Source organism: Coturnix japonica, chromosome 36 (assembly GCF_054131305.1).
Source record: "Coturnix japonica strain WE chromosome 36, WE-NBRP24, whole genome shotgun sequence".
NCBI lineage: Eukaryota > Metazoa > Chordata > Aves > Galliformes > Phasianidae > Coturnix > Coturnix japonica.
Window position 1 is genome coordinate 2,717,591 of NC_140698.1, and position 12,109 is coordinate 2,729,699.

General features: G+C 48.3%; 2 long non-coding RNA genes across 6 annotated transcripts in view; both read right to left on the reverse strand.

Moving 5' to 3' along the window:
- Positions 1–11,872, reverse strand: part of LOC146755098 (uncharacterized) — a 209,764-nt gene extending 197,892 nt beyond the window's left edge. For 2 of the 4 annotated variants that reach the window (XR_014938467.1, XR_014938464.1), the window contains exon 1: positions 7,009–7,839. This is a non-coding gene — a long non-coding RNA (uncharacterized LOC146755098). Of the gene's footprint in view, positions 1–7,008; positions 7,840–8,060; positions 8,228–11,706 lie in introns of those variants that run through there. The other 2 variants (XR_014938466.1, XR_014938465.1) reach the window with 2 other exon arrangements.
- LOC146755105 (uncharacterized) lies at positions 4,125–5,942 on the reverse strand. 2 transcript variants are annotated; one of them, XR_014938463.1, is made up of 4 exons: positions 5,733–5,942; positions 5,450–5,546; positions 4,872–4,944; positions 4,125–4,196 (listed from the first exon to the last, which is right to left on the reverse strand). It is a non-coding gene; the product is annotated as an uncharacterized LOC146755105 (long non-coding RNA). The 2 variants fall into 2 exon arrangements; XR_014938462.1 differs by lacking the exon at positions 5,733–5,942 and having other exon boundaries at positions 5,450–5,723.
- Positions 11,873–12,109: the final 237 nt, after the last annotated feature.

The following is a 12,109-nucleotide window of genomic DNA, read 5'->3' on the forward strand; positions in this document are numbered from 1 at the left end:
GGAGGTAGCAAAATAAAGGCAGTGTTTGTTAATAGGATCAGGGGATTAGATGGGGATTCAGTCAATTGATAATGGGGATTTCTGTAGGCCCCATGGCAAGTGTAGCTGTAGCAGGGAGCTGCCTGGCAGCCACTTGGACTGCAGGAGGAGCGGTGAGCTGGGTGAGCTCTGGCTGGTGTTACTTGGTTCCCTCCCCAGAAGAGGAAAGGAAGGAAAGACTGTGTGGTAAGTCCTCAAATTCCCAGGCATCTATCTCAAGCAGTTTTTCTCTTCCATTTTTGACTGTTCAAGCAGGTCTCCCTCTCTGACCACATGCTGTCCCGCTCACAGTGCATCCTTGTGCTCTTCCAGTGCAAGCTGCATGATCCCTTGAGGCAGGTTAATAAGCAGCTTGTGACCCGAGTTCCAGTTCACATAGTTCAATTAAATCCCTATTATTCCTGCTCAGACCTAATTGACTTTCATTCTCATACATGTGCTTCTCTCTGCTTTAGAGATGCTCTCTGCTGATGTTCCCCACTGGCAGCAGCGGAAGAGCCAAGGCTGTCTGTGAAGAGAACCAATACTTCCTTCTTGCTGTTCTGGAAGTTTTGAAGCCAAGATTCTTTCCCAGCCTGGTGTAAAAAACATGAAAAGAGCCCTTTGGTGTCTGGGTGCCAGGGAGTGTCAAGGCTCCATGTGGTGATACTTAAGGAGAAAGCAATGAGGCTGTAGGAGGGGAGGAGGTGGTCGCTGCCTCTGTTCATGGAGGTAGTTCTTCCAGGACGGTGTTCTGTTGCTCACAGCGTGTTCCTGCAGGGATCAAGATGACTGTATTGATTTTGTTTGCTTCTGAATCTCATGAAGCATTGGACTGACTGCAGCAAGGAAGTGGGATGATGAATGGAGAGTGCTGGCGTTTGGATCCTGGCTGCTTGTTTGGTGATGAGGTTGGCTGCCAGGTTTGGTGCTCTGAAAGGATCTGACCCTCCTCATCCTCAGACCAGAAGGGATGATTTGGCTGGGGCCGTCCCACAAGAGATACGGAAGCAAACCAGTGTCGGCTTTGGTGTGTCTGAAACTGCTGCTGACTGCAGGGCAAAGGTCCTGCTCTCCTCCAGTACCTGTAGCTTGTGGCTTTGAGCAGTTCTTCTAAGTTTATGGAGTGGTTTTGTGGCTTTTGTTAAGTGGATCAGAGCAGTCGCTGGTCAAAACGTCCCTTGTTTGGGCTGGCAATTACAGGGTGATGATCCTGTTGGTTTCACATCTCTTCCTTTAAATTCAGCTGCTTTTCCCATCTTTCATTCTTGGTCTCCCAACTTCACCGCCCACCCCGGTCTGTCACCACACATCAGTGCTGTGCAGTCCCCACCTCTGGTGATGTTCACTTCCTTCCCCTCAGCTTGTGGGGTTTCACTCGGAGCCTGAAGGCCCTTGTGTGGCTCTGGAGCTTTCTGTACCCTGTGTGAACAGCAGCTGGCTGCAGCCAAAGGCCCTCAGTCTGCAGCTGAAGCAGAGCCCAGTTGATTCCTGCACAGCCTGGGTCCAACCCACCTGCCAAACACAGAACCATGCTGCTGTGTGAGAGCCTCCTGGCTGGAGAGAAGGATCCCAGCATTAGTCCCCCCGCTTGGCAAACCTAAACCAGCCCTAAGCTCATAACCATGGGTTCCTGATGCTGGCCATGCTAATTGCTAGCTGTCACACCCACACTCTTTGCATGTCTGCCAAGCTCAGTGATTGTAAAATGATAGAATTCCTGAGCTGGAGGGTCCCTGCGAGGACCACTGAGTCCAGCTCCTGGCTGCACGCTTCAATGGCTCCAGGTGGGGATGGCAAAAAGCTGCTTGAGTTCCTGAAAAGATCAGAGCAAAGGCTCTGCTGCATCTGTCTGCGACTCAAACACCACCACTGTGTTATTCATAGTAATAATTCCTACAAATATAGTTGGAATTTGCAGCGAGCAAAGCACAGCTCACCTCAGGAACAGAATCAAAGGCTGGCACAGTCTGGAGCACACACCTCTGCCTGTTTTGCTGTTGCCCGGGCAGATTGCAGCTTGATGACATCCAACAGCAAAGCAGTTCTCCTTCAGCAGGTATCTTCTGAACTCACAAGCACCTCTGCACTGCAGAGCAGCCCTGTGTTTAACAAGGCTGTCCATCATTCACACTGGTTTCAGATCTGACATTCCTCTCCTAGCACCCAGGACCAATGCTTAGTCACTTCCCCATGAGGAGGAATGACTTAGCATTAGGTAGTAAATGAGTACAGGATTCTTTCCTATGTTGCTCCCTTATAAGCTCAATAACCACATGCTGCGCGTGGGTAACAAGAGCCAAACAGGAGCCGTTCCATCCCAGACTACACCTGCAGATGTCTCCACAAGGTCCGTCTGAAGAGTCTAACAGCTGAAGGTCCTGGGACTGCTCTTCCTCTCTCCAAACACACGGTAGCTGAGGAAAGCTCCCTATTAGCTGAAGAGACCAATTTCAGGACCTTCACTGACTGGAGGAGCCACTGTGGGACACAGGTGTCCCCTCCCACTCACCCTCTCTCCACAGCCGACCATGGTGCAGCTCTTGAAAAGATGACGGAGCTGTCTAAATCAAACCCTAGCACTGACTACATAAACAAATACATTGACTAGCTGCATGAAGAGCAAGCAGCAGACAAAGCAACAGCAAGTCAAACGCAACCTCAAAAATTTACTAACGAAGAGTCAAAATGCTACATTTCCATGGGAAGCCTAAAACGGATCAACTCAGGTGTGACAGTGGCTCCCAAGGCAGTTCTGCTCCACACATTGCTGGTGCACTTGCTAAGACACCTCATCTTTGTCTTTGGACACTGGGAAAAGGGGAAAACATTTTGCTACTGGTATGTCATTCTTGGGAATGGGAAAGAAAGTGAGTGTGGGACTTGGGTCACATCAGTGCAGCCTATGGAGAGCCCCTGGGGTGTGTAGCTGCCCTGCAGCACAGCACTGCCGCTCCACTGCTCCAACAACACCTACAGCAGCTGTGCACATAAAGATGGCAGACTACAGGGAGTGCCATGCAGGTGCTGCAGGGCTTCATCCCCTAAGCCCGCAGTATCAGCAGTGCCCAGCTGGCTTTGCTGCACAGCCTTATCACCTGAGAGTCTGCAGACTTGGGGGAAAAGCTCAGCAGCTGCGCAGCTGCCGAGGTTCCATGCCATGCCCCGGCCTGCACACAGCCCGGCTCTCCCTGCTCTGCTCTCCCAGTGTTTCCCGCAGCCCCTGTGCTGTGACCAACACGAGCGGGCCCAACACCCGCTCACATCCCCAGCAGGCAGAAATAGCACACGACAGAAACCCAGCCTACCTGCAACCCCCAGCAGCAGTTCAATCCTTCATTTCTACACTTGTGCTTCGTAACACCAAACCAATAACGACAGGACGAGCATCTCTTTGAGTCATTTTATAAAAGTATTTGACTTACAGAGATATTGTTACAGTTTCCTGAGTACTGGAAATTACAATACAAGGAAATTTCCACAATTAACTTCATACAGTATTTTACCATCCAGTGCTGCTGATCCCTGTTCATGTCCTTGTTCAATAGAGCAATACACAAACAGTGATGCTGGAAGAAAATGAAGACACCACAAGAATCAGGGGCTGGAGATACCAACAGAACCAAGAGCTGAATTCACAGACAGAGCACAGCATGTCAGAATGATGCAAACAAGACAATTTTAACAGGCTTTTCTTTTTCAAGTTTTTTTTTTTCTTTTTCTGGAATAGAAACACATTAAAATATCAGCTCCCGCTGCTTGATCAGATGAAGACATGACGCATTTACTGTGCAGCTTCATATAGGAACATTCATATTCATATAGGAACCTGAGCTACCTGGAGCAATAAGGCTTTGTTAATTCGTCCATCAGCAGCTCAGCAGCTCATTCAGTTTTTCATGTCATTTTCATAAGGCAAACAACGAAACAGAAGTTACTTTCATGTTTGAGAATTGGGATTAGTTGGCAGCTACATACGAGTATGTATTTGTTATGCAGTATGAATTCACACAGATCAGGTTGCTCAAGCAGTGCTGGGAGCAGTAAAGTCATTCATCTCAGCTGGAAGTCCAATATTACCTGGGGTTGCAGATGCTGTGGGGTTATCAGTTGCAAATAACAGCTTTTCCTTCAGCTGCTCATAATTCTTATAGGCTGGGAGGTCCAAGCGATTGAAACTGAAAACAAAGAGAAACCTTAAGTATTGAACAACAGTTTAAACCACCAAATATCCATTAGGAACACAGGCATATGAACTGTCCTGTTCAGAAGGAAAACTGCATTTGTACCCTCTAAAACACCTGTATCTTGACATGCACTTGTCTATGAAAGTGAGAGTTAAAGCACAACAAGCACCTGAGCAGCGATAACTTTCCATAACTGGCAATGTATTTAGTAACAAGTCTCACCTAATCTCTCTTCTGTATCTGAAACTTAAAATCTGAGCATCTTCACAAAGCACCAGCGTAACTGAGAAACTGAGTAGAAGCTACATTTTCTCCAGCCAAGAGGGAGCATGAGCGTGGCTATTTATTTTCATTGCCAAGATCGAGCGTGGTGATAATGAAAGATCAATCCCAATCTCTTTAAAAAAAGGACAACCTTAAGTACTAAAAGTAGCTTTACGTTTTTAGTGATGTGCAGATCCATGGCGTTTACAATGGAATCAGCTCCACAACAAAACTGCTTTTCAGAAGTTCAACTATTACTCAGCAGAGCTTACTGCCATAGCCCAGTGCTTTGCTTTCACACAGTCTCAGACACTTCCATATCACACCCACTTCCTAAAATCTCAAAGTAGATTTCTATCCATAAGAACAGAACCACAGCAGAGTTTGATCCTTCGTACTTACCAGGTGTGACTTCCAGGTAACCAGTTTTCCTTTCCAACTTTCTCAATGCAAAATTTTTGGGGTCTGTTGCTCCCTGTACAAAAATCAAACAATGAATTCTTAGGTCTAACTGCCCGTGTATACCAGTAGGTAATACGTGAACACAGCGCGTGAAAACAAGACTATAACTACTTGCAGAGCACAAAGACATTTGTCTCTCACTACATCCCTCTGAAGAAATCCACGTAGTGAAATGCATAAATATGAAGCGGTTTTCAAAGAAACTCGACCACTGAATCACATCGTTGGTTTGGTACTGGAAGGAATCTCTGGAGTTTACCTAGTCCTGCCACTCTGATCAACCAAGGATACCCAGAGCAGGCTGCCCTGCCAGGACCATGTCCAAACCATGGATCAAGTCACTGATGCAAGGCGTGTTCACATTCCATCCATCCCTTTTTCTATCACAGCTCTACCAATATGCAAGACTCAGATTCCATATAAATTCATTTAAAAATACCCTTAAACACACAGCTTGGTCCTTATTAAGAAAAAAGGAAATAACATGAGCATAAAATGCATTAAAGAGGGCTCATTACCCGTGAGGTCAGCAAATCCTCCTACTGGTAATCTGCACGTTCCAGTAACAAACTGTAGAAATCTCATTCTCTTCTCATTATCTATTTATTTCCCAAACTGAAAAATAATAATTAACATTGATGTCAAGTTTAATATTGAAATGTTCACTTCCCCATCCCCCATGGGACAGCTGGATTAGCAGTTATCATTTACATTTACATGCTACTTATCTGTTGAGTAATTCTGACTATTGCTCATTAAGCTGTTGCTGCGTTCTTGTGTGGAAAAAAGAAGTCTACAAACCTGCCAGAACCACAATATCTGTCTGCGGGTTCTGCTATCATGCCGGAAGATGGTATTGCCTCTGCCAGTCATTCAGATCAATTTCTTGAATTCCACACAGGAGCACCTTTAGGGAAGAAAAATTTCATAAACATGGAAACTACAAGCTACTACTTTGCTTCTACAGCAAGACTATTGTACTGAAATACTACTGTACTTCAAAGCACCCGCAATCACAGTTGTCATGGTTTAATAATTTTGTAATTTTTGCTATCAGTATTCCACATCATAACATCATATAAAGCATGAATAATTTTACTGAATCTGCAACTTACAGAAGAAGACTACATCTCCCAGAGAACAACACGATAGGTCACGGGACCTGGACTCTATATTAACTCAGTCGCAGACTAGACTGACGTCTTTCGAGTTCTGGCGTTCAGGGGAGTGTGTGGGAGCCTTCAGCCGTTCGCCTAGATTCACAGTAGGCCTCTCGGTTACAGGACTCATTCTCTCTCCTATTTCGCTTGATTCATTAGCTCAATTTTCAATTTTCAATTATATTGTATTATATTGTGTTATCCGGTATTTCGATATAGTATTTAGTAAATAAGTGTGCCTCCTTAGATCGTTGCCGCTGTTTTCTTTTCCTAATTAACTTTTTCCCTTTCGGCCTAGGGCCCCTCCGGGGCCCACGGCCCCCTGTCACGGACGCAGGTGGATTTTTCGTTCAAACCGTGACAACAGTACGCTTGGTTTTAATATTAAACTCTTAAACTTCCACAGCAAATAATAACATCCGTGGCAACAAAGAAGATACACCAGTCATGAAAACGAATGTATTTAGACATATAAACCATACTTTCTCATTGCCTAACCGTACAATTCTGTGCTAGAAATACGATGTTCTGCTGCAGAGTATAATTTGGAGAGACCAAAAGCAGCTAAAACCTGCTCCTCTCTGTAATTTGACCATCCGCTGATATTTGGTTCTTATCTCCCTTGCTTTCCAGTCACTCACTCTTTAGACACACACAAATCACATTGTCAAGGACTACAAAAACACTGTCAGCCAAAAAATTTATGTTGGCAGAATCTTAACGTTAGAAATGTGTCTAAGTTGGTTGCAAAGAAGAAAGTGAAGAACAACACAGTAACCAAATACTACCTGATACATAAGGCTTCTCTCACACATCCTGAAAGCAGAACCACCAGCCTTAATGAACTCTGCTCTTCAGACTCTGACTGAAATTCAAGTATTACATGTAGCAGCCTGGATCTGACAATAGTCTTTTACTTCCAGCTCCTTAGCATCAAAGGACCGCAGATACTGCTGGGGCAGAATTTCATTGAAGCCTTCAAAAGAAGCTTGTGTCTGTTCCTCAGCGCCTCAGGAAAGTCTCCATTCTGCTACCAGCCTGGAAAAGACACAGAAGGATCATTTAAAACGGGCTACGCTAACCCAAGTTCATCTTTGTTAGTTTGTTTTGAAATGAACCGTAAGCTGTGTTAAGAAAAATGCTGGAAAGTTCTGGGGATAGAGCACTGTGTAACTGTATTCTAATTGTGTTCCCAACCTTCACCCTGCACAAACAATTTTAAGTTAAAACCCTATGTTTCCAACCACTCAACTATGGAAAGCATTTTAGGCTCCAATAGCAGGCAGCATCTACTCACTGTTGATATTAATGAGAGCACAGGAGTCCCTTGCTACCCGGAGGAAGAAAAAAATGCAGAGCTATATTCATCTAATATGTTCCATATTTGTTTCTGTTAATCAGGAAACTTTGCTCTGTGGTAGAAACTCCACTCTCCATTAAGAAAAGGGAGAAAAGCAGGCAGGAGACCCAAAGAACCTGAACCCAGGGAGAAGCAGATATTATGCTGAATTCAAGCCTAACCTGTCAGGAGAACTGGAATCGAAAGGAGAGATGAAACTCTGGGGAACGCAACACAGGACCCAGAGTGTGACAAAAGAACATTGCTTAAGCTGCAATCTGAGCTCTCCCTGGCTTCCTCAAAACCAGAAGAGAATGGTCTTCTGCAGGTACTCCCTCCTCTCTATCCCAATGAGTATTTTGCACAACTGCCAATGCCAATACGTTCCTTCTGCAAATGTCACTGTTTCTGTGAAACCTTTCCAGATGACTTGTGACAAAAGCAGTTTCTACTCCCTCATCCCTCAAAACCTTCCCACAAAGAAGCCTTCACAGATCAGATGGTAAGAAAGAGGGAATTCTACGGCCACAGCAATAAAGCGCGCAAAAAAGCAACCAACACAACCATGTCAAACTGCAGCCCGGACTCGTCCCGCTCACTGCAATCCAGACCCACTCCATCTGTACAAACCTTCATCCACGCCCACTGCCCCAGCCCAACACGGCACCGAGGCGTGCGGATCCATCGGCACCAATTCCAGCGGGGAGTCCTCATTCACACCCCCGGAACAACAACGCACACCAACACGGCCGGGGCCGGCTCAGGCTCTGCCTCCAGGCTTTTGGGGCCGGCCGGGTGACTCCACAGCACAGCGAGACCGTGGAGCTGCCTGGGAGCCACCTCTGGGTGCCGGCAGAGCCGCGAGCTCCTCCCCCGACAGCCCCTCCGTGCCCCCGCACCGAGGCCCGACCCCGTTCGCAGCACAGAGCCCACTCCTCCCGGCCTCGCTCATGGCCGCCATGCCGCCATGGCCCGGAAGTGCTCTCCGCCGCCTGCAGGAAGCACTTCCTGTCACTGGCACTGTCACCTGGCTCAGGCCGGGCTGGGGCCTGGTGGGGGGGGGCGGCTGCCAGAAAAGGACCCAAAATTCACGTCTCGTTCCATGTCTTTCCTCTCGCTTTCCCTCCTTTACATTCCCATTCCCTTCCTTCCTTCCTCGCCCTCGTCCCCTTCCCTTCACCACCTCCCTGTGTCCATTCCAGTGCCTGGCCACCTGTTCTGACCAGTAATACCTCGTAGTGTCCAGCCTGAATCTCCCCTGTCGCAGCTTGAAGCCATTCCCTCTGGTCCTATCATTAATGACACGAGAGAAGAGGCCGAGCCCCAGCTCACTACAGCCTCCCTTCAGGAAGTTAGAGAGAGCAATGAGGTCTCCCCTGAGCCTCCTCTTCTCCAGGCTGAACATTCCCAGCTCCCTCAGCCGCTCCTCATACGGCCTGTGCTCCAGACCCCTCACCAGCTTTGTTGCCCTCCTCTGAACACGTTCCAGGGCCTCCATGTCTTCCTTGCAGTGAGAGGCACAAAACTGAACACAGCACTCGAGCTGCGGCCTCATCAGTGCTGAGAACAGGGGGACAATCACCTCTCTGCTCCTGCTGGCAACACTGTTTCTGATGCAGGCCAGGATGCAGTTGGCCTTCTTATTATACAGCAAAGGAATCTCCTGAAATGGAAACCAGAATATCTGGCAACATGAAACAAAGTTCGGATTCATAAAAGACTGGCAGCAAGGCCTGAATCTCTTGTGTAATCTGCTCTTGATGTATCACATTAGCACTAGGTGGAATGCAGAAGCTTCCTGAGATGTGATAATCAAAACTTAGTCCAATGCCTTAAAAAAAGCCTTTAAGAGATTACTCTTCCTTGTCTCTTTAAAATAAACTTAGGTAGTACAAAAGGTTGGAAAATTTTTGGACAGCTCCCCAGGGCCAGGCTTTGGAAGGCCGTATTGACGAGAGTCAATCAAGCTCCGGCTGCAGGCGTATATGTGTGTGCCAGTTCTTTAACACAGTAGGAATCACAACTTGCTGCATGATCAAAATTCTACATATGCTACTCCTGAACCCCAATTACTTCCAGCAGTGTTAAATTACCCCTGATCTCAAAGCAGAACAAAACAACAAAATGCCACACCAATACTGAATACATAGAAACAAACAACTCCTTGGGCCTCAAGGGGAGGCTGATGCACAGGCCACGGCTGCCAGTGTGCAGCTGGGCTTCCCAGGGCAAACAGCAACACACGGTGCATCAGAAGCTGAAGGAGCCCTCAGGGAAGAGAGGCCAACTCAAGGGGCTGAGCACGGGACACCCTTCTTCCTGCCGGGCTGCTTCCCCTCCTCTGGTTTCTTTCTGTCGGACCTCAGAGAGTAAGGAGATGCTCACAACCTGTCACCAGCACTTACGGGTTGGCTGAAAGGCCACAGGTTGGGAAGACCAACAAGGAAACAGGGGAAAACGTGCACCATGTCAAGGGAGAGACGTGAAGCCTACCGCTTCATCGCCCTGTGATTGCCAGCCCGAGCGAGGGACGTTCTGACCACCTACTGAAAGAGGCAGCACCAGGTTTAGAAAGTTCGCTTCAATTTTATTGTGGACAAGAAGATTTGGCTATTATTTATTACCCCGCCCACACCCCAAAATGAAACCCCGCTGCCCAGGATTTCCTCTTAGCAATCAGTTACTCAGCCTCCAGTCAGACCCAAGGAGAAGCCAGACCCCGAGGCTACGTCACCTCCTCCCTCTCCAGTCCCAGCCAGCCCTATTTCAGCCTAACCCTACACCAGGCCTGGACCTCAAGAGACACACCCTGAAGGAACACAGCATCTCCAGCTCTTGCCATACACCAAGTCCTGCCTATGTGAAGCCCTCTTTGCTTCTAATGCAGCACAAGCCCTTCCTGTCCAGTTCACTTCCATCATCTCCACCGTCCATGACAGGGAAAGCACGGCTGTGCCAGTAAACTGGACTGTTCAGTCAGCAGCTTTTGGTGCCACCTCCGAGGAAGCGCTGCAGGTGGTTCTGCTGTCCTTTGTAGCTTCTTGCTCAGGCCATCATCCTTACTTTCTGCTTTCCTTCTCAGCTTTCTTCCTCAGCTGAGCAGCGCTTGCCTTGGCTTTCTTCACTTTCTCCCAAGTCTCAGTCCCCAAACTCTCCGAGTCCTACAAGAATCAATTCGGAAACGCTCAGGGAACCTTCTCAGCTAACAACTGGTTGGCGGCTCGCTTTGGGAGCTCAAGTCACCCTCCTGGGCACACTGGGCTGCCAGAACTGGGAACCGCCTTCCTGACAGTCAGGCACACAAGAAACTCCACCCCTGTCTCATTCCCCAAATCCCACACAAACCAGAGCCTAAAGCCCTTTCCTGCAAGGTGGTCCCTGCACGGGCAGGTGGACTCTCTGCCTGGCAGCTCATAGGGCGCAACAGCAGCCACAGGATAAGACGAGCTGGCACCTCCAGGCTGCTGGCAACAGCTACAGATGGTTCCCTCCCAGCTGGTTGCCCGTGCCTTTCTCCCAGCCCATGAGAGCACCACTTACTGCCTTTGGGTACTTGGAAACTGGCAGCATGATGGCCAGCACAGAGAAGCTGCAAAACGGCTCTGTAGAAGAGTCCGTGGCGCAGCATGTTCTTCATTAGCATGGGCTCAGGGATCTCAGGTGGCCAGAAATGCCGTTCAGCAGCCATAGCACAGACAGCCTGCTGCTCTACTGCTCTCACGGAGGCTGCCTGCTGTGAGGGGGGAAAAAGAGGCATCATTACTCTCAGGCACTGTGATGGAGTTACTTCCTGCTAGAAACATTTCCAGGCTGACTTAGAGAAGTGCTCTGAAGCTTGGTCACCTTGGGCTACCGACCCAAGAACAAAGAGGGACATCAAACTTGCATTTTAGTTGCCCTTTAGTGCCTGCCTCGGAGAACAGCCCTCAGCCTTCAGTACTGCTGCACTTACAGGTGAGGGGAAGAGAAGCAAGAGAGGACGGGTGAGTGTCAAAGAAGGGAAAATTTACCAGGCAAGAATAAACCTATCCCTGAGCTCCATCACACACATGTGAATACTGCCTTACTAATATGAACAATAACATCATTCACACAGCTAAATTTACTCACATTCACGTACCTGGTTGTGGACATGTTCGAGGCCTCGCTGCTGCTGTGCTGTTCAACGCCGGCCACAGCAATAAAGCGCGCAGAAAGACCATCTGTTGCAGACAGAGGAATGAGCCGTGCTTAACCAACACTGCTTCAGTGCACGCTTACAGTAAGGCACACCTACCTTGCGCTGGCCATGCAGGAAGCTCGTGACGCAGCTCCAGACTGCTCTCCTGAGGCCCAGCTTCATTTCATGGCCACTCACGCTCTGCTGCTGGACATTCTGCAACGGAAAAGCCACCGGATGCAAATCCCATCCCTCGCAGATGGCATCAGACCTCCGCTCTCGTGGCAGTTGCACTCACGGCGCCGGGGGAGAAAGCAGACGTGTGCTTACCGAGCGAGCGCTGTTTGCTGCCAGCTGCTGGTAGGAACCCACGCCTAACCCTACAGTACCAACAGTAACCTATGCCTAACTCTACTATGGGAACAACAATCTACTCCTAACACTAAAGAATGAAGAGGAACAAACTCCTAACAGGAAAACACCAACTCCTAACACTAAACCTACTCCTAACCTACTCCTA